Consider the following 27,347-nt stretch of genomic DNA (forward strand, 5'->3'; position numbering starts at 1 on the left):
GTCTAGGACTGGGGGTGGGAATGAGGAGTGACTGTAAATAGGCATAAGGTTTCCTTTTAGGGTGATGGAAATATCCTAAAATTAGATTGTGGTGATGTTGTAAAATTCTGTAAATATACTAAAATTCATTGAGTTTTACACTTCAAACAGGTGAATTTTATGGGATGTAAATCATGTCTCAGCAAAGCAATTTTTAAAAAAAGCAAAAATCTACATCCTGCTCAAATACACACACACACACACACACACACACACACACGGAAAATGGGAAATTGAAAAATTCTGCTATTAATCATAAAGTATAAGCCTCAAAAATGTAATAAAATTGAGATAAATATGGAAATAATTAGAATTTGAAAGCAGTTCACTGTTATCCCTAACAGATGCTCTCTTACGCCTAGCCTGTTGATTCTGGGATCTATCGTGAATGAAAGAAAATGTTGGGAACATATTGTTAAAAATTGTGCTGCTAAAGTAATGTGTGAGTAGAGTCTTAATAGAATTTTTAGTTCTTAAAGAATAGAAACCCCTTTATAATATCTAAGTATGTTTTTCAGTTTTTGTGCATTTGTATTTCTTAAGTTGTTATGAGATAATTATGTACCAGAGTCGGGAACTGTCTGTATACTTTGGTCTATTTTTGTACTTTCTGGGTTTTTTTCAATTCATCTGCTTCACTTTTCTGGTAGCAATATGCTGATATGATAATTATAGCCTCTTAATAATACATTTTACTATCAAGACAAATCTCCCATCTTATTCTTATAAATGATAAAAAGATTGGTTATTTCATCCATTTAATCTTGCAAGTAAACCTTTATATCATTTAGGAAAGATGTTTAGAAATGAATTGTGAGGGCCGGCCCCGTGGCTTAGTGGTTAAGTGCGCGCGCTCCGCTGCTGGCGGCCGGGTTCGGATCCCGGGCGTGCACTGATGCACCGCTTCTCCGGCCATGCTGAGGCCGCGTCCCACATACAGCAACTAGAAGGATGTGCAGCTATGACATACAACTATCTACTGGGGCTTTGGGGGAAAATAAATAAGTAAAATTATAAAAAAAAAAAAGAAATGAATTGTGACATTACTCTGGGATTTGCCTATATTTATATACAATTTTGGTATGAGTGAACATCTTTACAATATTAAATATTCCCATTTGGGAACATAGAATATCTCCATTTACTCTAGTCTTTTTATAAAGCCATTTAATAACATTCTGTAAAATATCTTTATCTGGGTTCGTTACATTGCTTTTTAAGATTTTTCCTGTGTACTTTATATTTTTGCTGCCATTGAGAATGGAATTTTTTTTAAGTCTGTTTTATTTGCTAGTATATGTAGAAAAGATATTTAAAATTGAGATGTACTTTATGTTTGATAAAATGCATAGATCTGAAGTGCTCAGTTTGAGGAGTTTTGACATTTGTGTTCACCCATGTCACCACCATCCAAAACAAGGTATAAAACATTTCCATCATCCCAGAAAGTTCCATCATGTCCCATTCCAGGCAATCCTTCTACCTCTACCCCAAACAGCAGCCACTTTCTGACTTCTATCACCATGATTTCTTGTTCTTGTACTTCGTTCTTTTGTGTTGGGGGGAATTCTTTTGCTCAGCATAACATTTTTGATATTCATCCCTGTTGTGAAGTGTATCAGTAGTTTGTTCTCTTTTTTTACTGAGTAATATTACATTGTATGAATATGCCAGAATTTATTTATCCATTTTCCTGCTCTTGGACATTTGGTTTGTTTTTAGTTTTGGCCCCTGGGTTTTTTTTTGTTTTGTTTTTCTTTGTTTTTGTTTTCATTTTTGGCTAATGTGAATACAGCTGTGTTGAACATTTTTGTACAAGTCTATTTGTGAACATATGTTTTTATTTCTCTTGGGTAAACACCTAGGAGTAAAATTCCTGGGTCATAGGTTGGGTATAGGTTTATAAGAAGAGCAATTCATTTTTCAAAGTGGCTGTACTATGTTACATTCCACCAGCAGTGCATGTGAGTTCCCGTTGCTTCATATCCCTGCCAATATTTGGTGTTGTCATCTTTTTTATTTTAGCCGTTCTAGTAAAGGTATTCATTGTGGTTTTCCTTTATGATTAATGATGTTCAGCACTTCTTCTTGCTTTTCATGTATCTTCTATAAAAATTCTGTTTTAGCTGTTTGCCCATTTTTATTGGGTTATCTTTTGATTTATGATTTGTGGGAGTTCTTTATTTTTACATACTTATAGTAAGCCACCTGTTTCATTAGTTTCAATAGCTATTTACTAGGTTATCTTTGATTTCCAACTAAGGAATCATATCTTCTGTGAAGAATCATATTTTTCTCCTTTTTTGTAATAATTTTACCATTTGTGTATTTTTCTTATTTTATGGCATTGGCTAGAACTTCCCAAACTGTTAAATAATAGGAATGATAGCAGAAATTCTTTTCGTGATCCTGAATTTAATGATAATGCTCTTAGTGTTACATTGTTGTTTTATTAGGAACGGACGTTGAGTTTTATCTAACTCAACATCTTTTTATTGAGATGTTTGCGTGATTTTTCTCCTTCAATCTGTTAACGTGATTTACTAATTTTGAAACATCCATGCATCTTGGAAGAAACCCTACTTGGTCAAGGTATATTCTTAATACGTACAGATTTTATTTATTAATATATGATGTAGAATTTTCAACTATATTCATATAAGAATTGGCCTATAGTTTTGTTTGCTTGCTTGTTTGTTTTTATTTTGGTGGAGTTGCATGCTTCTTTTGTGCATCTTTGTCAGACGTTGGTTTCAGGGTTATATTAAACTCAATATAAAAGTTGTTATTATTTTCTCCTCTGAAGTATATTTTTAAATAAATCAATTACATATGTCACCTCTTCATTCCCATTCCACTATCCATTTTATCCTTGAGTGATTTCCTTCATCTTACACCTCCTCTTCCCATATTGTTGTTACTACTGGCCTGTTCCTCCAGAGGTTCCCAAGACCCTCTTCCCTGCTCTTGGGCCTGCTGCTGCAGATAGAGGCTTTGTCCACATTCTTGGCTGCCTGAGCCATTGAAGTTTGCATTTTATGTTGGAGTCATTTATCATGTGCTAAGTCAGAGGGCATTTAACGATAGCATCTAGGGCAGCAGCAAGCTCAGCTCGCACTGACCCTGAGCCGTGAAATAGGTTGAACTATATGAAATTAGTGATAGTCCCCATTTTTGACCTGAAAAAGTGGTAATTTTACATAATTTCAATCTGATACTTGGACTCTCTCCTGCTGGATGTCTGGAAGCACGTGGAGGCTGAGGAAACCTTCACATTCTCTCTGTGGGAGAGCCTGGAGGGAGATAACCTGCACTAGGTGTGATAGGGGCCCATGGTGTGGGGGAGACGCCTCCTGATAAACATTTTCAGTGTTCTTTTTACCTTTTTCTAGATTGTTCTAGAGGGTTTTGCTTTGGTATCCCAGAGTTCCTGGAGAGAATATTCGGTTAGGCCCCTATTGTGAACCCTCCTACACAAAAGGAGTGTCCTACCATACACTGCAGGATCTGGCTGGGTGAGTAGCAGAAACATATCCAGAGTAGAAGCAATGGCTAATTCAATAACCAATTAAAATACTTCTCAATGATTAAGGAGACCATATGAAATCCAAGACAATCAAGAAATTAGCTAAAAACAATGGAAGCTTAAATAGCATAGGTGGCAGGTTTATTGCAATGCCTCCTAATTGGTTATCCTGATCCTCATTTGCCTCCACCCTTTCAGTCTCTTCTCTGCACGAAAGCTAGAGTGATCCCTCTAAATTTTTGGTTAATTCTTGTCACCTTTTTGCCTCACATCCTCTGATGACTCCCCATTTCACCAGAATAAAAGCCAAAGTCCTCTAGGATTTGGACTGCTCCCCTTCTCACACATGTTATCTCTGACTTCATCTCCCACTACTTTCCCAAACGTATTCTCCACTCCAGCTACACTGGAGCCTCCTGCTGTTGCCTCTGGGTATTTTCTTTGCCTGAACCACCTCCCCTAGATATCCATATGCCTTGCCTCCTTACTTCCTTTAGGTCTTCTCTTAAATGTCATCATGTCTGTCATCTTCCCTGAATATCCTATTTAAAATTGCGTTTCCTTCCACCACCTGCTAGCTCCCTATAGTTTTTTGGTAACACTTTTTACCATTTAACATACAATATAGTTTACTTATTTAATTTGTTTGTTATCTGAGTTCCAGAATCTCAACTACAGTGGCAACTCCATTGCAGCAGGATTCTTCTGCTTTCTTCCCCTTTGTATTCCCAGCAGTCAACTACTACATTAATGCATCTCCTAGTATAGTGCCTGAAATATTTTGTATACATGGTAGGTATTCAACAAATATTTGTGCAATAAATGAATGAATACCTTTAAAGTGAAGACTTTTTTTTTGAAACATGCCCAGGTTCTTCCTGCCTTCCACATTAACTGCCTTTTGCTCTTGTCCTGGGTGAATGAGAACCATGCCGTTCTAGAGAGAAGAGAGAATTCCTACACAACATAGATTAAGTCCTGACTCTAGGGAGTCAGGTAATCCCTCAGGTGATCCTGGCAAACCTGGTGCCCAGGTCTGTCACCCAAACCATCCCAACATGTGGAGTGGCCCTGGGCCATTACCGAGAAGTAGACTCTCTGCAGTAGTTGACTTACTCTTCCTAGAAATGCCTGTGAGTCTCAAATGGAGCATTGGGTGGAGAAAACTGCAGACCCACTGCTGAGTCCTGGGAGTTGGAGGGGGAGCTTTTGTCTAAAATTCTAATAAGGTTATTTGACACATTCTAAAAATCACCGTCTTTGAATGAAGACTTAGGGTCAGAGAGAGCACGTGGAGGTGGAAAGTATCTTCAGACCCATCTTGACACTGGTGAACGTTGTGACCATGGGCACGTTGTTCAACCTCTCTGATGATATCTGATAACCTTCTGCAGCTCCCAGGGCCATACTATTTAAAAAGGATATCTTATTTGTTTTCTTTCCTATATAATTCTTTCCATAGCCTAGGAAATTCTTGTAGCATCTGTGTGTCTCCTTTATCCAGCTTGTATATCAGGATGTAAGAGTGTCTTCAAATGTGGGTCAAGCTGATGGAGAGGAGTTCTTGCTCTGTGCTTTCCCTGATCAATCTATCTTTCCCTTCCTGTAGAGACAACTGCTATTCGTTCATTGATGCATTGTGTGTTTAATAATTATGGACCTACTCTGTCCAGGCACTACTCTAAGAGGTGTGGGAGTGACACAGATAATGAGTTCACACATATATTTCAGACACTCTGCTAAATGCTTTACTGTATTAGTTCATTTATTTTTTGAGAGAGAGAGACTATTATTATTGTTCTTATTGGAAGTATGTCTAAGATGCCCCCTGATTACACCTATACTACCCTTTATTGTAACAAAATCTCTTATTTTCCTAAAGAGTATTAGGAAATTGCAGTGGACATGGAGGGAAATGGTCTGATGCTTGTGCTTGGAGGAAAGGCAGATCCTTTTTTGCTAAAGACCCATTTGCCCTCGTTCTCAAATAGGATTCAGTCAATCCTTTCTTTTTTTCTTTTCCCCACTAGCTGGAAAGGGAACAAGTTCCTGCTGTTCAAGTTGTGAGGAGGTCAGCCCTGAGGGTGGAAACGTTGTGTGGTGAAGGGAAGGATCTGGAGACTTGTAGTTCCCAAGTCAGTTCCTCCAAGCTTCCTCAAGTCTCCATCACACAAAATATGGAGGCTTTCGCCACCTTCCTCTTTACCATTCTCGAAGATCCTCTTGGGCTGTACAAGGGCTCCCCACTTGGGAGCTCTGTAGGCTCCGCAGTCGGGTTGCCTAGTTGGGGCTCCAGCACTAACTGGCTATGTGAACTTGGGCAGGTTACTTAACCTCTCTGTCCTAGGGTTCTCCTCTGTAAAATGGCCACACCTCCTATAAAAGTGCCAAAAAGAAGAAGGTATGCTCCTGCCTTCAGCATCTCACAGTCTTACACAAATATCTGTAATTTCATGTGGTAAGAGAAATGTGGGCAAACTGTTGCCAGAGCAGAGAGCAGAGGCTTGGAGAGACCTGAAGGTCGCACAGAGGGGATAACTTGCAAGCCGGGGCTTCAGAGATACAAAAGAACATTTTGCCAGCAGAGAAGTGAGCAGGATGATTCGGAAGAAGAAACAGCACACAAAGGAATGAAAGGATGAGGCGTGTGTAGAGAGTTAAGAATAGTCTGACTGATTGGGGAATTGGACATGTTAAAAGAAATAACAGAACAGTTAGAGAAGTCATCTTTTAGAGGATATGCTAAGAGGTTCACACTTTAACCTAAGCACATCTGGGATCTGTTGAAAGATTTAATCAAAGAGTGAAATGATCATGTCTGTGTTTACACGGAGGATGGATTGGAAGAGGTAGAATTGCTCCCGAATAATCTTTCAGAGACTGATGCAAAGGGAATGGAAAGGAAGAGTTGTAATCAAGACGTGTTTTGGAGGTCAATTGAAACAACTTGGTGACCTGTGTAATAAGCTCTAAGAGTTACATAGTAATAGAGATGGAGAAACAGTTGAGGGAGGCAGAAGAGAGGTGGGATGGCTAGTGCCTGTCTCCAATAAAAGGTTAAAAACACCCGATGTCCTGTGATTATCTTGGGAGCAGGTCTCCATCCATGGTAGAATAAACATAATATGCTTTCTTTATGATTGTTCTTACCACTGGGCATGTTGGTTTAATTCACTTACTGCCATGCCTCTCTTACTAGCATTTAGAGGGCATCTTTACTAAAGAACCTCATCCTCCCCATCTCCCATAAACTGTGTGAATTCTTAGTTTTGATGGAAATTTTCAAGATGACAGAGACGCTTAGAATTCAGGGTGAATTCATAATTGTTTCCAACTCATCTTAATGTTTTCTTTTCTTCAAAAGCCAATGAAACATGTTGTAGCAGTCAGAGCCAGCACACAATGCCCAAGCTTCTAAGGATGCTCTGATATTCCCAAATGATATTTGTTCTTTAAATAAGAACACATTTTCAACTCCAATTACTTTTGTTTTTTTTCTATTGAGAATTGATGGATCTATAAAAAGTCTTTTCTGAACAGATTATTTCACATTCAAATGAAATATTAAAGCCTTTACAGTAGCCCTTTAACTTTTGAAATCTGCTATCTTTGTTTTCACCAAGGACATTCTTTGACAAGACATGCTCCCTGGGAAAATAGGAGCATCAAAAAAAATCGCATGTGAATCTCAGTTTATCTATGAGGGAAGCCTGTTGAGAAAGAATAAGAAGGTTCAGAAATTCTCCAATACTCAACATTCCTGCACTAGGTGCACCAAGACTTGGAATTCACCTCCTCATGCCCATGTCCCCTTTTAAAGTTAACATGTTCCTAGGATGCTGAATTAAGCATTATTAGTCAACAGCCCTCACTGTTTCTGACCTCCCAGTCTCCAGACCTTCCCCTCGAATACAATTGCACACTCCACCAAATCCTTTCTCCTTAATCACATTTCTGATAACACAATTGCCTTGCTCCAAAACTTTATTGTCTCCTCTTGCCTACCAGTTAATGTCTGAGATCAGAGAATTCCAGGGTATCAGGGCTGGGAAAGACTTTACCGTTGTTCAACCATCTGCTTAATAACTTGATTCTCCTCTAAAGTAGAGAAGCCTGCCCAACAGATGGGAAACTTATCATCTTCAGAGACTAACATACCATGTTTTTGGATTGTGATAGAAAAGAATGTTTTAAATCTTCCTGTGGCTTCCACTTGTTGGTCCTAGTTCTAATCCTTGGAACCATTCAGAACAAGTTTAATCCCTCTTCTATGTGACAGCACTTCAAATATGTGCTGAGAAGAATCTTGTCTTTCTTAAATCTTTTCCTTAAAGCTTAATAGCTCCTTATGTAATCCTGACCCTCCCTGCTGGTGGTTGTCTTCTCACCGCCTTCCAGGTGATTATATATCTCTAAAATTGACAGAATTAATGTTTCAGGTGAGTTGTGGCTGGTGTACATCCTCCCCCTCTAGACTGTACCTCTACTGAGACAGCCTAAAGCAAAATTAGTTTCTGGTAGCTATATCAAATTTTGATTCAAAATAAGACTAAACCATAAAGCCTTTTATTTTCACATGCATTAGGTTGCATCTACTTCAGAAGTTGCATCATTGACTTTTTAGGCCATCAAATAATTTATTTTGATAAATTTATATTGTTAGGCTTTATCCATCTCACATACCTGTCAGGATTTTTATGGATCTTGATTCTGGACTCCAATATACTTATTATGCCTATTGTATCATACCTAAATTCTATGTCTTCTTCTAAATTATTGATAAAATTACAAAATTGAATAATACCTGAGTTGTTGAATCATTAATCAGCACCCTTTAGATGTGGTTGTCCAATTGAATATGAATTCAACTTGTTTTACTATCATCTAGCCTAAATTTATCCAGATCATCTATAGGAGATCAGGAGAGAGCTTACCAGATGCTGTGCTGAGGTCCATGTTTACTGTGCCTACAAAAGGACTCTGATAAGTGAGTCAAAGAGCTCAAATTAAAAAAGGGAGTGATGTTGGGGCCGGCCCGGTGGTGCAGGCGGTTAATTGTGCGCACTCCACTGCGGCGGCCTGGGGTTCGCCGGTTCAGATCCCGGGTGCGCACCAATGCACCGCTTGTCAAGCCATGCTGTGGCGGCGTCCCATATAAAGTGGAGGAAGATAGGCATGGATGTTAGCCCAGGGCCAGTCTTCCTCAGCACAAAGAGGAGGATTGGCAGATGTTAGCTCAGGGCTGATCTTCCTCACAAAAAAAAAAAAAAGGAAGGAGTGATGTTAGTGTAGTATCACCTGTTTTTAATGAACCTATGAAGACTCAATGATTTTTTAGGGCCTCCGAAACCATACTTTTTAAATAATCAATCCTGATAACAATCCTGAGATGAGCACCAAGCTTACTTTCCCAGGGAAAGGGCTTAGCTCTTTACTCTTGGATCCTTGGTTTCCCTCTCTGCCAGGTAGGGCCCTGACCGCTGCCTGTGGGAAGCTCTGCCTGTCGTCCTAGGTGGTCAGTTCCTATGGGGCACAAGCCAGTCACTAAACTTTTCCTTTCCCCCCAAGTGCTGAGAAAAGCTGAGCACCTAGTAAGCTCTTAGTGAGATATTGTTGGCTAAGTATGTCCCAGAAGAGCGTGTCTGCCAAATTCACCACATCTTCCCTGGCTGTGTTGGCTAGTGTTTTGAAATATAAAAGACTCAAATCGCAACCAGCCATCATGTCATTCAAGACAAGCCAAGGCTACTGTTTTTTATAGGAAGGCAAAGAGGTTGCTCAGATTGAACTATTACCATTCTTCTTATCATTAAGTTCCTCTTGGTGTTATTATTGTTAGCAATCCTATCTGCCATTGGAGCTCTAGGACATAGCTGGCTTCTTGTGTGGTGGAGATGTGATGGGAGCTCTCCAGCAACTAAGTCATCCTCTAGAAGCCTTTGAGGGAAAGCCCCAATCATGTGGGGCGGTAGGGAACTGCAGTGTCCTCTCCACAGGTGGAACCAGTCTTTTCTGAAGCTCTCTCTGAGTAGTCACCAGGGCACTGGACCAGACTGGGAATCCCAGACTCAGAGTCATATTGCAGTGTAGGCATGAGGCTATGTAAGCAAGCCGTGGAGGCTTCCTTCTATCTTGAGCAACTGTGAGCCATATAGAATCATATGATATGAGCATATCATAGCAGCAATCCTGCCTCATGGACTCATTTCTTTTGCCTTCAGTGTTCTGCAGCAGTTCATGTGAGAGAGGTGATGGTATCTTGGACAGGGTAGCACTATAGAAAAGGGGAAAATTGGACAGACTCTGGATATTTTTGGAAGGAGAAATAACATGACTTGCAGATGTGGGAGGGTGAGAGAAGAGGAGGAATATAGACATGATGACTACCAGATTTTGAGCTTCAGCATCTGGGAGGATGTTTTTACCAAACTGTGATGGAGAAGACTTGGGTAGGAAGGCTGGGGGCAGGAGAGGGAAATCAGTTCTATTTTTGAAATATTAAAATTGAAATGCCTGTTTGACAATTAGCTAGACATCCAAAGAAAGCCTTTGGATAGATGAGTCTATAAAGCAGGGAGGAAGCTGAGATAGAGATACAAATGTTGGAGTCATCCATACATAAGTGGCATTTTAGACCAAGGAACTGGATAAGATCAGATTAAGATAGTCACGTGAACGTTTTTGGTCAACCATAAAGTGCTTTACACATATGTGAAGTTATTCTTCTGTCCATTCCTGGCTGAATATATTATTAGTCAGAGTAAATACTTTCTAATGTAGGGCCAGTCCTATGGAATTAGACCTAGAATCATTTGAGGGAGAATTCAGAAAGGAAAAGGAGTGGACTGATCACAACCCTCTCCCAACACTCTGTGAGGGCTGCTGGGTTCACTCATGCACCAGCACCAGCTCAGAAAGCGTCATCCTCCAGGCACACTTCCAATGCAGTTAATCCTGTTAATATCTATAAATAAAGTGCAATCAACAGTTACGTTAACAGTGCATGCTAATTATTGGTAGGATCTGTCACTGAAAAAGGGTGTTTTTGCCAATTTGGTCATGTCTGGAGAAAATATCAAGAATACAGTTGGAGTTTCTGGGAAAACAGAATGATCAAGTCATTAGCAGTTTCCATGTTACAGGTGGGCCAGATTTGGGCCAACAGTGTGATTATTGCAGGTGAGGATTAATGACTTGAGAGAAATGTTGCAACTAAAATTTCCTCTTCACTTGCTAAATAATGATTTCTTGCTGCTGTATCTCACAAGGGTTTTTGTTTTTGAAAGAGACTCTATAAGAACAGGATTTCTCAGTGAGTCAGTAGTGCTGGGGAATATCAAGAGTGGTGGTGACCAGATGTCCCATAGTGAGGTGGCTCGCTTGAAATTTGACCCGAAGGCTCCAGGAAGCTAGGCTACTGAGACTGCAGCAGATATCCAAGGACTCTTGTGCCTCCATTCATTTGTGCATCAACTCATTAACTCAAGAAATAGTGACTAAGTTACTCCTAAGTGTCAGCCCAGGGAGAGGTGGATAAGTGGTACTTCCCGGGGAAGAGAACACAGACCAGTGAGAGTGAGAAACTTGTAATCAAGTGCAGTAGTAATAATAGCTACCACATATCCAGTAATTACTGCATACGTATGTTTTCTCATTTACTCTTTTTAACAACGCTGTACTTTAGATACTAATCCCAGTTTCCAAATGAGGAAATTGAGAACAGAGAACCGAGAAACTGAGAAATTATGTAGTTTATCTAAAGTTGCATAATAGTAAGTGAGGTGATTAGACTTGAACTCAGCTTCTATTAGTTACACTATATGTATGTTCATGCTTCGGGGACTTTAAATACCAATTAAGTCATCTTTATGTTTATACCCCTGCAAAGCGTTCCTGGACCCAATTCATGTGTGTGTGTGGACGCTTCCCCACACCAACAAGCAGTTCTCAGATAGCAGGAGGGTGTCAGAAAATTCAACTCAATTCTGACACTGTCTACCCAGAGATAGAATCAGATGGCATGAGTTAAGGGCTCAGTCCCACAAGACCACTCTTCACTTTAGATGCCAGCTGCAAGCCCAGGTTGTTACCTATACTTCTGCCCCACTAACTATAAATCAGAGGTTCCCACAACACCCTTCTTGGGTTCTACTAATTTGCTAGAATAGCTCGCAGAACTCAGGGAAATACTTAGTTTACCAGTTTATTAAAGGCTATGATAAAGGATACAGATGAACATTGAGATGGAAGAGATACATAGGGCAAAGAATGTAGGAAGGAATGCGGAGCTTCCATGCCCTTTCTGAGCTCGCCACTCTCCCAGCACCTCCACGTGTTCACCGACCCAGAAGCTCTCCGAAAAAAGACTGAGGGGCTGTCCTTTTTTGGGTTTTTATAGAAGATTCATTACGTAGTCATGATTGACTAAGTCATTGGTCATTGGCAACTGATTCAACCTTAAGCCCCCTTCCACTCCCCAGAAATCAGGGGGTGGGACTGAAAGGTCCAATCCTCTGACCACATGGCTGGTTCTCCTGGCAACCAGCCTCCGCCCTTGGGTGGGGTCCAAAAGTCACCTTCATTAACATAAACGAGAAATTCCAAGGATTTTGGGAGCTGTGAGCCAGGAACTGTGGTCTAAGACCACGTATGTCTGAGAAATGCATTTCTCCCCCAACCTCAGTTCCCACTTTTCAGAAGCAAACACTTTCAGCTACTTTAACTGTGTCTTTTAAAATATGCCTTCAAATTTTAAATAAAGTGCTTGATTTTAATTTAGTTTAGTTTAAGATTTCTATTGAATTTTATTGTGGGAGATGATTTAGCTCATAAGTTCATTACACGCACACATGCACATGCACACACATTTCCCTCCCCGATCTTCTCAAAATAGTTATAACATAAATTTATGGTGATAATTATTCATGTCTATATCATTATTATGTAAACTTAATTTACAACTGAACCATGTAGTGTGCTGTGATTACATTCTCTTTTTCCCCTCAGGAGTTGGTCATTTGTTTCTGGCTCTTTCCCCTGATCTTCATACTCATATCTAATTGCCTACTTGACATCCCCACTTGGATGTCAAATAGGCATCTCACGTTTAACATGGAAAGCTGAATTGTTGATATCTCCCGTAGCCCAGTGCCTTCTCCCTGTCTGTTTAGAAATGAGGGTTAATGGCAATTCCACCTTTCCATTAACTCAAGCCAAAAATACTGGATTCATCCTTGACTCCTCTCTATCATTTAATCTATTAGAATATCCTGTTGTTTTATCTCTAAAATTTAATGACTTATCATCACCTCCACTGCTTTTTCTGGACCAAGCCACATCACCTCTCGCCAGGTTCATTGTAATAACCTCCTAACTGATGGCCTTGCTTCTTCCTTTATCCCCTCAGAATCTTCTCAATACAACTGCCCGGGTGATCCTGTTAAAATTAAGTCACATTGTGCTACTTTTCTGATTCAATCACTTTAATGGGTTTAACTCAGAGGTTAAGCCATAATGCTTTCGATAACCTAAATGATCTGGTCCATCACAACCTCTCTGACCTCTTCATTTTTACTCTCTTCCTTTTTCGCTGTCTGCTTCCTTCCTCAGACATAGCAGGTACACTCCCACCTCAAGGCATCCGCACTTGCTCCTTGGTCTGTGTGGAATCTTCCCCAGTTAGCTGCACAACTAGCTTCCTCAGCTCATTTCTCCAGGTCCTTACTCAAAAGGCACTCACTTGTGAAGCCCTCCCTATTTACTATTTTATTTAACCCCTCAACACTTCTTAACTCCCTTCTCTACTTTTTTATGTCCATTTCATTATACATATGTGTGTGTTGTACGTGTATTTATGTGTATATATATATATATGTATGTGTGTGTGTATAATTTATTTTGCTCATACAAGCAATATAATCAAAACAAGCACATACAAAAAATATAAACTTCATGAGGGCGAATAATTTTTGCCTGTTTGGTTCACTGATCGATTCCCAGCACCCAGAAGAGTACCTGGCAAACAATTGCATTCCATAAATACTTACTGAATGAAGAATAAACGAATGAATTATCTTGGTTTTATTTGCAGTGTGTGTATATGTGTGTGTGTGTGTGTGTCCAGGTGCCTATCTCTAATTTATCCCAAACTCTGTCAGACCTTTAAGTCTCTAAATAAATACATCAGGTTTAATTTATTTCTGTAGGGGACAGCCTTTTAGGGCATGGAACAGGGCTAGGAGTGGTGTAGAGAAGCAAATGAAGAGAACCAGTACATAAGACAAATGTCCATACACACAAGTCAGTTTCTGAGCTCTCTGTACAACTCCATTGGTTTATTTGCCCTGCACAAATGCTACATTAGTTCAGTCCATTCTGGACATAAGTTTTTCCATCCAGTAGAGTAAAATCTCACAATTTTTTTCTTCTTTAAGAGAATCTCAACTGTTCTTGGCACTTTGTGTCCAAATTAAATTTAGAATCAGTTTGTCAAGTTGTAATCTGATTGGAGTTATATTTAACCTGTAGATCAGTTTGGGGAATATCTTCACAATACAGTCATGTGCCACATAACGACGTCTCGGTCAACCACAGACCACATATACGATGGTGGTTGCGTAAGATGGGTACCATACAGCATTGGCGTGTATAGTAGGCTATACCATCTAGGTTTGTGTAAGTATACTCTGATGTTCGCACAATGATGAAATCGCCTACTGACACATTTCTCACAATGTATCCCTGTCATTAAGAAATGCATGACTGTGTTGAGTCTTCCAATCTATGACCATGGTATATCTCTTCATTTATTTAGACCTTCCTTAACTTTACTCAATAATGCTTTATTTCTTTTCTGTAAAGAAATATTGGACATTTTTTGGTAAATTTATTCCAAGGTATTTGATGTTTTTTGATGCTATTTTAAGTGAATTTTTTCTATTTTTATTTTTTTACCTGTTTTTTCTGGTATATAAAAGTGAAATTTATTTTTGTTCACTGACTCATATCCATCAGTCCATCAATAAACAAGCTTATTAATTCTAATAATTTATTTGTAGGGTTTTTTGGATTTCTTTGTAAGTCAGATCATCTAACAATTATGACAGAATGAATTCTTCATGTCAAAACTTTACACCATTTATCTCTTTTTCATGCCTTATTTCACTAGCTAGGACCTCCAGTATAATGTAGAATAGAAGTAGTAATGTGTTGTATTCCTGACATTACTTAGGAAGATTTCCACATTTCACCATTAAGTACACCATTGCTTTAGCCTTGTTTTTAGACACCCTCCATCAGATAAGCAAATTCTCTTTCCATATCTGGTTTGTTAAAAGCTTTTATTGTAAGTAAATGCGTGATTTTATCATATGTTTCTTTATTCATTTAGATAATTATATGATTTTTTCTCTTTATTTTGTTATTATAGACAATCATGTTTTTTAAAATTTCGCTATGTTAAATCAACCTTCTAAATGAGGTAAAACACACGTGTTAGTAATGTACTATCATTTTCATGTTTTTCTGCATTTAATTATCTAATATGTTATTTAATTTTTTTAATCTCAGTTCCTGAGTGAAATTGGTCTATAATTTTACCTTTGTTGTCATAGCCTTCTCAGATGTTGGTACCCAAAATATGATGGCTTTAAAAAATTACTTGGGGAGTATTTCCTCTTTTTCTCCTCTCTGAAAGTGTTTGCATAATATTGGTTTTATTTCTTCCCTAAATATTTAATAGAATTCACCAGTGAACTCAACTGGGTCTGAAATTTTCTTTATGGTGAGGTTTTCAATTACAGATTTAATTTCTTTAATAAGCCATAGAAATTCAGTCTTTTAGTCTTCTTATATCCGTTTTATGAGTCTTAGGTTTTGAAGAATTTGTCCATTTTATCTAATTTTTGAAATCTATGGGTGTATAGTTGTTTATAAAATCCTTTTATTGTCTTTTTAATGCTTTTAGTAAAGCTCTGTAATGGTGTTGCATTTTCAACAATGACATGGTTATTTGTGCCTTTTTCTCCCTGATCTCTCTTTTTTATCTGTCTCGAAAGACGGTTAGCAATTTTTATTAGCCTTTCAAAAGACAACTTTTGGCTTTATTTATTCTCCCAAAATATATGTTTTCTATTTCACTAATTTCTGTTCTTATGTTTATTATTTCCTTCCTTCTACTTACTTTGGGTTTAATTTATTGTTCTTTTTCCAAGTTCTTGAGATAGATGCTTGGATCATTGATTATCAGCCTTATTTTGTTCCATTTTATGCATTTAAAGCTAAGAATTTTCCCTTCATCTGATTTTTAAGCATTTGTGTAGGAAAAACCTGCAGTTCCCCTCCTTTATGGTTGTCTTTTACTCTCACACTACTACCATACTCACAACACTTCTACCACCCGACGTGTGAGGGTTATTCCCACACCAAGCAATTCTGTGACACCAGCTGGGTGTCCTACCATTTCACTCAATTCTGACACTGTCTACCTGGTGATAGTATCAGATCCCACAGGTTAAGGGCTCAGTTCCACAAGACTGCCCCCTACTTCACATGCCAATAGCAAGTAGTATGTCCCCAGGTTGCCCACAGCTTCTGTCCGATTTGGCTACAAATTGGAGGTTCCCACGACTCCCTCCTCAGGTTTGACTAATTTTCTAGGGTGGCTCACAGAACTCAGGGAAACACTTACTTATATTTACCGGTTTATTAAAGGATAGATAAAGGATATAGATGAACAGCCTGATGAAGAGATACATAGGGTGAGGTCTGGGAGGGTCCCAAGCACAGGAGCTTCTGACCCCATGGAGTTGGGGTGTGTCACCCTCCCTGTATATGGATGTGTTCACCAACCTGGAAGCTCTCTGGACCCCATACTATTGAGATTTTATGGAGGCTTCCTCACGTAGGCATGATCAATTATTCACTCCATTTCCAGCCCGCTTCCTCTCTCTAGAGAATGAGCGGGAGGGAGCTGAAAATTTCAAGCTTCTAACTGTGGCTTGGTTTTTCTGGTGACCAGCTCCCATCCAGGACCCCACCCAGAGTCACTTCACTAGAACAAAAGATGCTCTTTGTGCTCTTATCACTTAGGAATCTACAAGGGTTTCAGGAGCTCTGTGTCAGGAACAGGGATGAAGACCAAATATATAGTTCTCATTATAAATCACAGTATCCCAGAATTCTACATGTTTTGAGATGTATTATTTTCATTATCATTAAGTTCAATATATTTCTAATTTTCATTGTGATTTTTGCTTGGACCTGTGGTTTATTTGGAAGTGTATTTCTTAGTTCCCAAACGTATGGGGACATTCTAGTTATCTTTTTGTTATAGATTTCTAGCTTAATTGCATTATGGTCATCCCTCATACTATTTAACATCTCTGCAAGGCCCTACTGTTAACCAACCTCCTTCCAGAATATCTTCCATGACGTCAAATGTTTTTCTCCAGGTGAGAACGTGTGATGGTTGGATACGCAAGCATATGGACCACAACCATCTCTCCCCTTTTTAGTACAGGAAAATATGTATGAAAAGGCAAGATGAAATGAGAGCATTGTATGTGTGTAGTAATGGGTTAACTTAGCAAGCTTGAGATGCTCAAACCCTGCACACTCCAAAGAAAGGACTGGCCTTTGACTGTTTCCATAGAGATAACCTCTAAGCGCTTAGAATGTCCTGCTTGGTAAGAGTTCTTTGTAGAGAAGACCTTGGGCCACACCAGATATTTTATACTGACAATGTGACTTATGGTGAATGCCTGTGTTTTGTTCACCTAGGGCCCTGGGCCATGCTGTTTGACCTCTGATGAGGGGAATGGAGACTGCCTAGCTAAGGTCAGTCATAAGGGCACTCCTTGCCACTTACAACAAGAACCTTGGACATCAAAGTTTAGGTGAGCTTCCCTGGTTGGCAGTAGTTAATATGTGTTGTCACACATCACTGCTGGGAGAATTAAGTGCTGTCTGTGTGACTCCACTGGGAGAGGACAAGTGGAAGCTCATGCCTGGTTTTTCCAGACTCCACCTTATGTATCTTTTTCCTTTGCTGATTTTAACCTGTGTCCCTTTGCTGTAATAAACTGTAAACTCTGAGTATAACAACTTTTCTGGGTCCTGTGATTCCTTCTAGTGAATCATCAAACCTGAGGGTGGTCTTGGGGACCCCCAGTACAGTGGTACTCAAAAAATATTGAGGAGACCGAGGTATCAAAAGTCTGTTGATAATGACTCTCTTTGCCTAACTTGTGTAACCTTCTCTAAAGCCAAAGTTCAGTGATTTTGGTGATATTAATATCATACAAGTAGTATTAAAGAATAATTCATCAGAATTTCCAGTTAAATACATCAGATGAAAAACATGAAATTGCCTCTATCCCCTCTTGAGACTCCATAAAATGATATAAAGGGACTACAAAAGTCATAGACAGTAGAAGACTTTTGCTTTGACTTCTCAGTTATAAATATAGACGTTTAGGGATGTCCTAGAATGTGAGGAAAACCACCATCGTGAAAGAGAAGTTCCAAAATAAACAAATAGATCAACTGATCACTGAAGAAAAAGAGAGTAAAGCAGGAAGAAAGAATTCTAATTAACATCCATCACTGAGGACCAAGCAAAACCAGTGAAAATAAGATATCTAAATACCTTGTGGGGAAATTTCCGAAGGCACAAGTACAAAATAAAACTGCAAAGAGACAATCTTAAAACTTTCTCGAGAGAAAACAAATCTACAGAAGAATCACATTAGACACCCCACCTGGAACATGGAGTTCTAGAAGACATTGTGACAATGTAAAATGAGGCTAAGATGAAATAATTTTAACCTAAATTCTATGCCCAGCCAACTTTCTTTTAAGAATTAGAGCACAATAAACATTATTTTAACCCGTGAACCGTCACTGGAATAAAAAGTACTCAAGAACGTACTCAACAAAATGAAAAATGTATCTAAAAAGAGAGGATGATGTGGGTTTTAAGAAACTACAGTGAGCAAAGAAATGAGAACTTTTTAACCCTGGTTTAAGTGTTTGTTAATAATTTGTCTGGGAAACATAATGGAATAATGAGAAACCATATTTTAAAAGACAAAAGCATAATAAATTAAATTACGGGGGAAGGAGATTTGAATACAAAATTAACAACTTGATTTAATAGACGTAGAAATTTGCCCCCTGCAAATAGAGAATACTCATTATTTTCAGAGGCATTTGAGCACAAATGAATAGGATAGGATGGGATGGGATGGGATAGGATAGGATAGGATAGAATAGAATAGAATAATATTTTAAATGATTGAAGTCATCAAGTCATATTCTCTGAACTCAAAGCAATATAACCAGAAGACAAAAACACAGTCCTCTGCAAAATCTATCCTCTCAGGACTTTTTAAATCCTCATTATTGACATTTAATTTACATACAATAAAATTAACCAATTTTAAGTGTACAAGTTTTGTGACACATATTTTTCTGTCATCTCCAAAGGTTTCCCAGTGCCCTTTTATGAATAGTCCCTTCCTCCCACTCCTGGTTCGTAAGACCCACTGATCACTCTCTGTTATTGCATTTTTGCTTTTCCTAGAATTTCATATAAAGGGAATCACACAATATGTTGTCTTTTATGTCTGGCTTTTTTCGCTCAGCATAATGCTTTTGAGATTTATTCATATTGTTTCTTGTATTTGTAGTTTGTTCCGTTTGGTTGCTGAGTAGTATTCCACTATATGGATATACCCCATTTTGTTTATCCATTCACCATGTGATGCTACCTTTGGGGTTCTTTTCCAGCTTGGGCTCAGAACTATTTCATAGACATCTTTGGATGTATGTGTGGTTTTCTTTCACTTGGGTAAATAACTAGGTGTGTGATTTCTGGGGTTATTTGGAAAGTGTATGTGTAACTTTAAGGGAAACTGCCAAAACTTTTTTCCAAAATGGTTGTAACATTTTGCCTTTCAAGCAGCAGCTTATGAGAGGGGCAATTGCTCTACATCCTGGGCAACAATTCATATTGTCAGTCTTTCATTTTCACTATTCTAGTGAGTGCATAGTAGTATCTCACTATGGTTTAATTTTTTTTTTCTTTTTTTCTCTTCTTCTCCCCAAAGCTCCAGTAGATAGTTGTACGTCATAGTTGCACATCCTTCTAGTTGCTGTATGTGGGACGCCGCCTCAGCATGGCTGGACAAGCGGTGCATTGGTGCGAGCCTGGGATCCGAACTCCGGCCACCAGTAGCGGAGTGCGGGCACTTAACTGCTACGCCACAAGGCCGGCCCCTGGTTTACTTTAATTTTGATGAAGTGTCTGTTCAGATCTTTTGCCCACATTTTTGTCAGGTTGTTTCTCTGAGGTATAGGAGTTCTTTCTGTATCTTGGACGTAAGTCCTTTACTGGCTATATGTTTTGCAAATATAATCCTTCAGCCTGTGGCATAACCTTTCCCTTTCCTAACAATATGTTTTGAAGAGCAAAAGTTTTTAACTTTAAGCACAATTTATCAGTTTTTACTGTTATGCTTTGTGCTTTTTGGTCCATCTAAGGAATCTTTGTCTAACCCAAAGTCACAAACATTTTCTCCTATGTTTTCTTCTGGAAGTTTCATAGTTTTAATTCTTAGGTCTATGATCTATTTCCAGTAAATTCTTTCCTATGATGTGAAGGAAAGGTCATGGTTCTTTTTTTTTTTTTTTTTCCGGCAAATGGATATCCAACTATTCTAACACTATTTGTTGAAAAGAATATCCTTTCTTCATTAAATTATCTGGCACTTTTCTAGAAAATCACTTCACCATATAAATGAGGGTCTACTTCTGGCCTCTTTATTCTCTTCCATTGATCAATATGTCTGTCCTTTTGCCAATCCCTTACTATCTTGATTACTGTAGTTTTATTCTAGGTCTCATAAGCAGGTAATGTTAAGTCCTCCAATTTTGTTCTTTCTCAAAATGATTTTGGATATTCTAAGTTCTTTGCATTTCCATATAAACTTTAGAATCAGTTTGTCAACATCTACAAAAGGTGTGTTGGGATTTTGAATGGAATTGCATTGAATTTACAGATCAGTTGGGGAAGAACTGATATCTTAACAATACTGAGTCTCCTGATCCATGAATGTGAACTCTCTCCCCATTTATTTACGTCTTATCTAATTTGTCTCAGCAATGTTTTGTAGTTTTCAGTGTACAGGTCTTGCGTATAATTTGTTAAATTTATCCCTAAGTATATATGTAAGCATATTTTTACATTTCAATTCACTTGTTTCATTTCTAGTATATAAAAATAATGTTGCTTTTGTATTGACCTTGTTGGCCTTGCTAAACTTAGTTGTTTTAGTAGCTTTTTGTGGATTCCTGAGGATTTTCTACACAAACAATCATTGCATCTGCAATAAGAGTTTTACTACTTTCTTTTTAATGTGTATGACTTTATTTCTGCCTTATTACAGTGGCTGGAACCTCTAGTACAATGTTGAGTAGAAGTGGTGAGAGCAGGCATCCTGCCCGGGTTCCCTGATCTTAAGGAGAAAGTGTTCAGTCTTTCATCATTAAGTATAATATTCACTGTAGCTTTTTATAAATGCCTTTCCTAATAGAAGTCCCTTTCTATTCCTGGTTTGCTGAGTTTCTGTCCGGAATGGGTATTGACTTTTGTCAAATGATTGTTTTGTATCTGTCGATATGGATTTTTTTTTAGCATGTTGATATGGTGATTTACCTTGATAAAGATTTTCAGATGTTGAGCCAACCTCACATTCCCAGGATAAATCTCACTTGTTCAGAATACATATCCTTTTAAATATATTGCTGGGTTTGATTTGCTAAAGTGTTATTAAGGATAATTGTGTCTGTGTCCATGAGGATACTGGTCTGTGGTTTTCTTATAATATCTTTGTCTAGTTTTAGTGTCAGAATATTGCTCTCTTCATATAATGAGTTGCGAAGTGTTTCTACCTCTTCTATTTTATGGAGAAGCTTGTGTAGAATTGTTATTATTTTTTTTAAGTTGCCTGGAGTTTTATTTGTGGGAAGGTTTTTAACTATGACTTCAATTTATTTAGAATATATAACTATTTGTGTTACATATTTTTTCTTTAGTTTGGTATGGTATTTTTTGTCTTTCAAGTAATTTGTTCATTTTATCTAAGTTGTCAAATTTATTGGGATAAAATTGTTCATAATATCCCCTTATTATTTTAATGTCTATAGTATCTGTACAGATGTGTCCGCTTCCATTTTTGATAATGATAATTAATATTTTCTCATTTTCTTTCCTGATCAGTCTTGCTAGGATGTTGGTTTCATTGATTTTCTCTAGCGTTTTGATTTTTTATGTTCATTGTTTTCTACTCATAATTATTATTTCCTTCCTTTTATATACCTCGTGTTTGATTTTCTCTTGTTTTTGTGTTTCTAAGTTGAAGCTCAGATCACTGTTCTGAGATGATACTTTTTTTAATGCTATATATTTCCCTATAAACACTGATTTTGCTGTGTCCTACAAATTTTGATATGTTGTGTTTTCATTTTCGTTCAATTCAAAGTAGTTTGTAATATCCCTCATGATTTTTTTCTTTGACCTGTGAGTAATTTAGAAAAGTACTATTTAATTTTCAAATATTTGGATATTTTCCAGATATCTATGATTGACTCCTAGTTTAATTTTATCCATGTTAAAGAATATGCTTTGTATGATTTCAATCTTCTTGAATTTAATGTGAGTTATTTTATGGCCCAGAATATGGTTTATCTTGGTAAATGTTTGATGTACACTTGAAAAGAATGTGCATTTTGCTGTTGTTGTATGGAGTATTAAGGGGTGAGTAAATATCATTAGATCAACTTGTTTGATAATGTTGTCCAAGTCTTTTATATTCTTACTTCTTTTCTGCTACTTTGTTCAATCAATTACTGATAGAGTGGGGTTGAAATCTCTAACTCTACTTGGGAGTTTGCCTATTTCTCCTCTTAATTCTGTAAGATTTGTTTAATATATTGTGAGGGTCTCTTATTAGAAATATACACATTTAAAGTTATGTCCTTTTGATGATTTGACCCTTTATCAATGAAATGTCCCCTTACTCCTTGGTAATATTTCTTGGTCTGAACTCTTTTTAGTATTAATGTAGCCAGTCTAGCTTTTTTTTAATTAGTGTTTACATGGCCTAATTTTTTCATCCTTTTGTAACCTATCTTTGTCATGATATTTTAAGTGAGTTTCCTATAGATAGCATATATAGTTGGGTCTTGCTTTATTGTCCAATCTGACAATTTTTGTCCTTTCAATTGAAGTTATTAGGTATATACATTTAATGTAATTATCAATGTGGTAATATTTAAATTTACCTTTTCTGTTTGTTCCCTCTGCACTTTTGTTCTTTTTTTCTGCCTTGTTTTGGATTGAGTATTTTTATAATTCGATTTTATCTCCATTAGTGGCTTATTACATATAACTATTAGTTCTTTTAGTGGTTATGCTATTATTTAAAATTCACATCTTTATATTATTTTGTGTAATCTTTATTATTTCCTTTCTTCTGCTTACTTTGTTAATTTATTTTTATTTTTCTGGTTTCTTAGACTGGAAGCTGAGGTCATTGATTTGAGAGTTTTATTCTTGTCTAATACAGGCATTTGAGTGCTATGAATTTCCCTCTAGGTGCTGCTTTAGCTGCATTCCACAAATTTTAATATATCATGTTTTCTTTTTAATTCAGCTCAAAATATTTTCTAATTTCTCTTCAGATTTCTTTTTTAATCCATGGGCTATTTAGAACTATATTATTTAGTTGCCAAATATTTGGAGGTTTTCCAGATATCTTTTTGTTACTGACTTCTAATTCATTTCCGTTGCAGTCAGAAAATATACTTTGAATCTCCTCAGGTTTAATTGAAACTTGTTTTATGGCTCAGAATATGGGCTATCTTGGTCAGTGTTCTGAGTGCACTTGAAAAGAATGTGTACTCTACTGCTGTTTGGTGGAGTGTTTTTTAAATGCCACTAGTTAAGCCAAGTTAGTTGATAGTATTGTCCAAATATTCAAATCTCTGACTATAACTGGGGACTCGTTTATTTATTCTCACAGTTCTATCAGCTTGTCTTCATGCATTTTGAGGATGTGCTATCAGGTGCATAAATATTTAGCCTTGTTATGTACTCTTGATGAGTTGACCCCTTTATCATAATGAAATGACCTTCCTTGTCCCTGGTAACATTCATTGCTCTGACATATACTTTGATATTAGTTTAGCCACTCTACATTTCTTTTTATTAGTGTTAGTATGTCATACCATTTTTCATTGTTTTACTTTTAATCTATTTATATCTTTATATTTAAGGGAGATTTCTTGTAGGCAGCATAAAATGGAGTCTTGCTATTTTTATTGAATTAGACAATCTTTACCTTTTATTTGGATGCTTAGATCATTTACATTTAATGTAATTACTGAAATAGTTAGGTTTAAATTTACCGTCTTACTGTTTATTTCTATCAGATTTGCCTCTTCTCATCTTATTCCTTTTCCCTTTTTTTCTTCCTTCTTTTAGATTAATTTAATATTTTTAATCATCTATTTTATCTCCTTCATTGGCTTATTAGCTATAACTCCTTGTTGTATTATTTTAGTCATTTCTTTTCAGTTTACAGTATACATCTTTAATATACACAGCCTAACTTAAGGTCACATTATACTACTTGTACTATATATAGTACAAGAACCTTACAACAATTCTGGTTTCATATCTTACCAATGAATAACTCCAATAAAATGAGAATGTCCCTTTCTCAGTATCAATTTTTCAATCCCAAGGGGGTCTTTAAGTGGCCCTGCTTGGGTTACATACTCATCCCTAAATAGACAACAGTGGACAGGGGCATGAGTATTTTGGTCAGCCTGAATTCCTCTAGCAGTCCTTCTAGAACTTCATGGAATTGGGAGGGAGTCACCAAAAGAACCCAAGAAGAGGAATGCAAAAGTACACTAGTTAGACAAAAACTATAGCTATCATAGACCACTACAGGCAAACATATCGTAGAAAGAGTTTGCAGATTGGTAGGTAGAGAATTGCACACACTTGTTATAAATTCCCAATATATCTTGCCAACAATACTGAACTTGGCCACACAAAGCAGGAGCAAATGAAGCATTTCTTTGTATGACATTTTCCTTCCCCTAGTACCCTCTAGGGCACTCAGCTGCCAGTGACACTTCTACATATCTGATTCCTGTCAAGCTGAAAAAGAAGCAAAATACTCCACCACCTTTTTATATTTGACTTTTATCAGCATTCTAGAAAAATTTTTACTAACAATCTAAGCACTTCTATCTAAGACAGAGTTTCTCAACCTTGGCACTTTTGACATATTGGACCAGATAATTCTTTGCAGTCAGGGGCTTCCCTGTGCATTATAGGATGCTTAGCCAACATCCCTGCACCCACTAGATGTCACTCATTACCCACTAGATGTCAGTAACACACCTGCCTCCCCAGTTGTATCAATCAAAAATTTCTCCAAATAGTGCCAATGTCCCCCGGGGAAGCAGAATTGCTCCTGGCTGAGAACCACTAATTTAAAGGAATGTTTACAAACATCAGGGTCTACAGGTTCTTGACCCCAAATCAGCATCAGCAGATGGGGAGAAAGTAGAATTAGCATTAGGCGTCATGAACTCCTGTTCCATATCCCACCAAGCCCATCTCTCCTTAAGGAACCATGTCTTTTGTTCACCACTGCAGAATCCAGCTTCTGGAGCTCCCAGATTCTGGAAAAGAGCAATGCTCAACAGAACTACAACCACAACCATTGTTGAAAGAATAAGTGAATGAAGGAATGAATGGATGGGTGAATGAATGAAAAGAAAAATCTGGATGGTTATTCACTGTTACTCTAGAGAAAGGGGTGACATAGGTGGTATGTACATGAGAAAAGGGAATATTTTACTATTTTACTTAAAATTTTCTGTATTTGAATTTTATCATTTTTACTTTCATAATTTAGAAAAGTTTAAATGATTTATTTTTAAAGCAGTTGGAAATCAAACCAAGCGTTTTCTCTTTGATAACTATTTCTTTTTTTTTTTTTTGTGAGGAAGATCAGCCCCGAGCTAACATCTGTGCTAATCCTCCTCTTTTTGCTGAGGAAGACCAGCTCTGAGCTAACATCTATTGCCAATCCTCCTCCCTTTTTTCTTTTTTACCCCCAAAGCCCCAGTAGATAGTTGTATGTCATAGTTGCACATCCTTCTAGTTGCTGTATGTGGGATGTGGCCTCAGCATGGCCGGAGAAGCGGTGCGTCGGTGTGCGCCCGGATCCCAACCCGGGCCACCAGTAGCAGAGCGCGCACACTCAACTGCTAAGCCATGGGGCCAGCCCTGATAACTATTTCTTTAGTTTGCCTTTTTTTTTTAAATACAAGTGTGGACTTTAGCCCTAGCTCACTTTCTGAATGTATCACTGAGTCTGAAGCTTGATTTTTGTTTTTTTAGTTTTAACTCATGAGCAAACAGCCATATAATATAAATATTTATGAATGGGGTTTATGTTGGAAAGAGGAATGCACTTAGCTTAAAAGTAGCCTGACACATCACATTCAATTATGTGCGTTGACTTTGAGGGCAGAAACTGGACTGCATGCATCTTCATATCTCAAATCCTACAGAGCTTATACAGTGTGGCCCCTCAGGAATTGTGTGCTTAAAGAATTAATGATGATGACGCTTCATAGGCATGATTTTTGTTCTTCCTATTTTACTTTGTCAAACCAAGATTTCCTGGGCAGGATGAGAGGAGAGGAGAAGCGAGCTAAGGGAAAGGAGAAGGGAAGGAAGAACGTGTGTCTGGACCTTTCTGCTTAAGGCAAACAGGAGAAGTCAAAGGGCGAAGGAGTAGGCCAGGGAGTATGGAAGGAAAAGGATAATTTGTGGAGACAGCTGTTGCTCCTCTCTCTCCTCTGCCACCAGCAGGAAGCTGGGTCAGACCCTCCCTCTTCAGTGAGAGCAGACACTCCTCGTGCAGTAGGGACCCCACAGCACAAAGCAGTTCAGCCCCTGCCCTCTGTGACACCCCCACTCCTGTAGAATTCTCCTCTCTCCCCCTCACCTCCACCCCAGAAGGAAAGGCCCAGCCACCCGCATCTCTTGAGGTCAGGGCTCCAGGAACTAGGAGAGCCTGGCTGCGAAGTGAGGTCATTTATTGACACGAGGCAAGCGACACATGAAGACACAGAGCAATCCATCTGCCTTAGCGACCAGATTCCCATCGCCTCATCCTCCTGCGGAAGCGGTCAAGGCAGGGAGGCTGGGTGAGGTGACCTTCCAGAGCTGAATCTGTGCTTCTAAAAATAGAAGCATCCTTAGAGAATCCAGAAGGGGAGGAGAGGCTGTGGATGTTGAGGGCAAAAACCGGACTCCCCAGAGCATTATCAGTGTGAAACTGTATTAATTAGACACAGGCACCCAGCTCAATGACCTCAGGTGTCTCAAAAATTGAAACTGAATGAACTGGCTCTTTTTTTCCCCTTTCTGTTTACACTCTCCCTCGGCTAAAAAAGAGAAAGAGAAGTGTGTATTCGGACCTATTTGAATGGCTGCACACTGCCCTAGGGGATGTCTTCCCCAGCAGAGGGAGATGGGGGTTCCTTAGAGACACACCAAAGGAACGCAAGAGCTTCTGGCAAAGCGGGAACCCCCGGGGCGGCAGTAGAGGGCCTGCAGCGTCTGGGTCCCCACCCATCTCTCCCTGTGTAGAGACTTCTCGGAGCCCTTGTCCGAGGCTTGGTGGGG

The 27,347-nt window shown here is 38.2% G+C and overlaps 1 protein-coding gene across 2 annotated transcripts in view; it reads left to right on the forward strand.

Annotated features, from left to right (window-relative positions):
- The window catches only part of SYT9 (synaptotagmin 9), a 183,630-nt gene that overhangs the window by 101,972 nt on the left and 54,311 nt on the right, over window positions 1-27,347 (forward strand). The window lies entirely within an intron of this gene.

This window comes from Diceros bicornis, chromosome 7 (assembly GCF_020826845.1).
Source record: "Diceros bicornis minor isolate mBicDic1 chromosome 7, mDicBic1.mat.cur, whole genome shotgun sequence".
Lineage (NCBI taxonomy): Eukaryota > Metazoa > Chordata > Mammalia > Perissodactyla > Rhinocerotidae > Diceros > Diceros bicornis.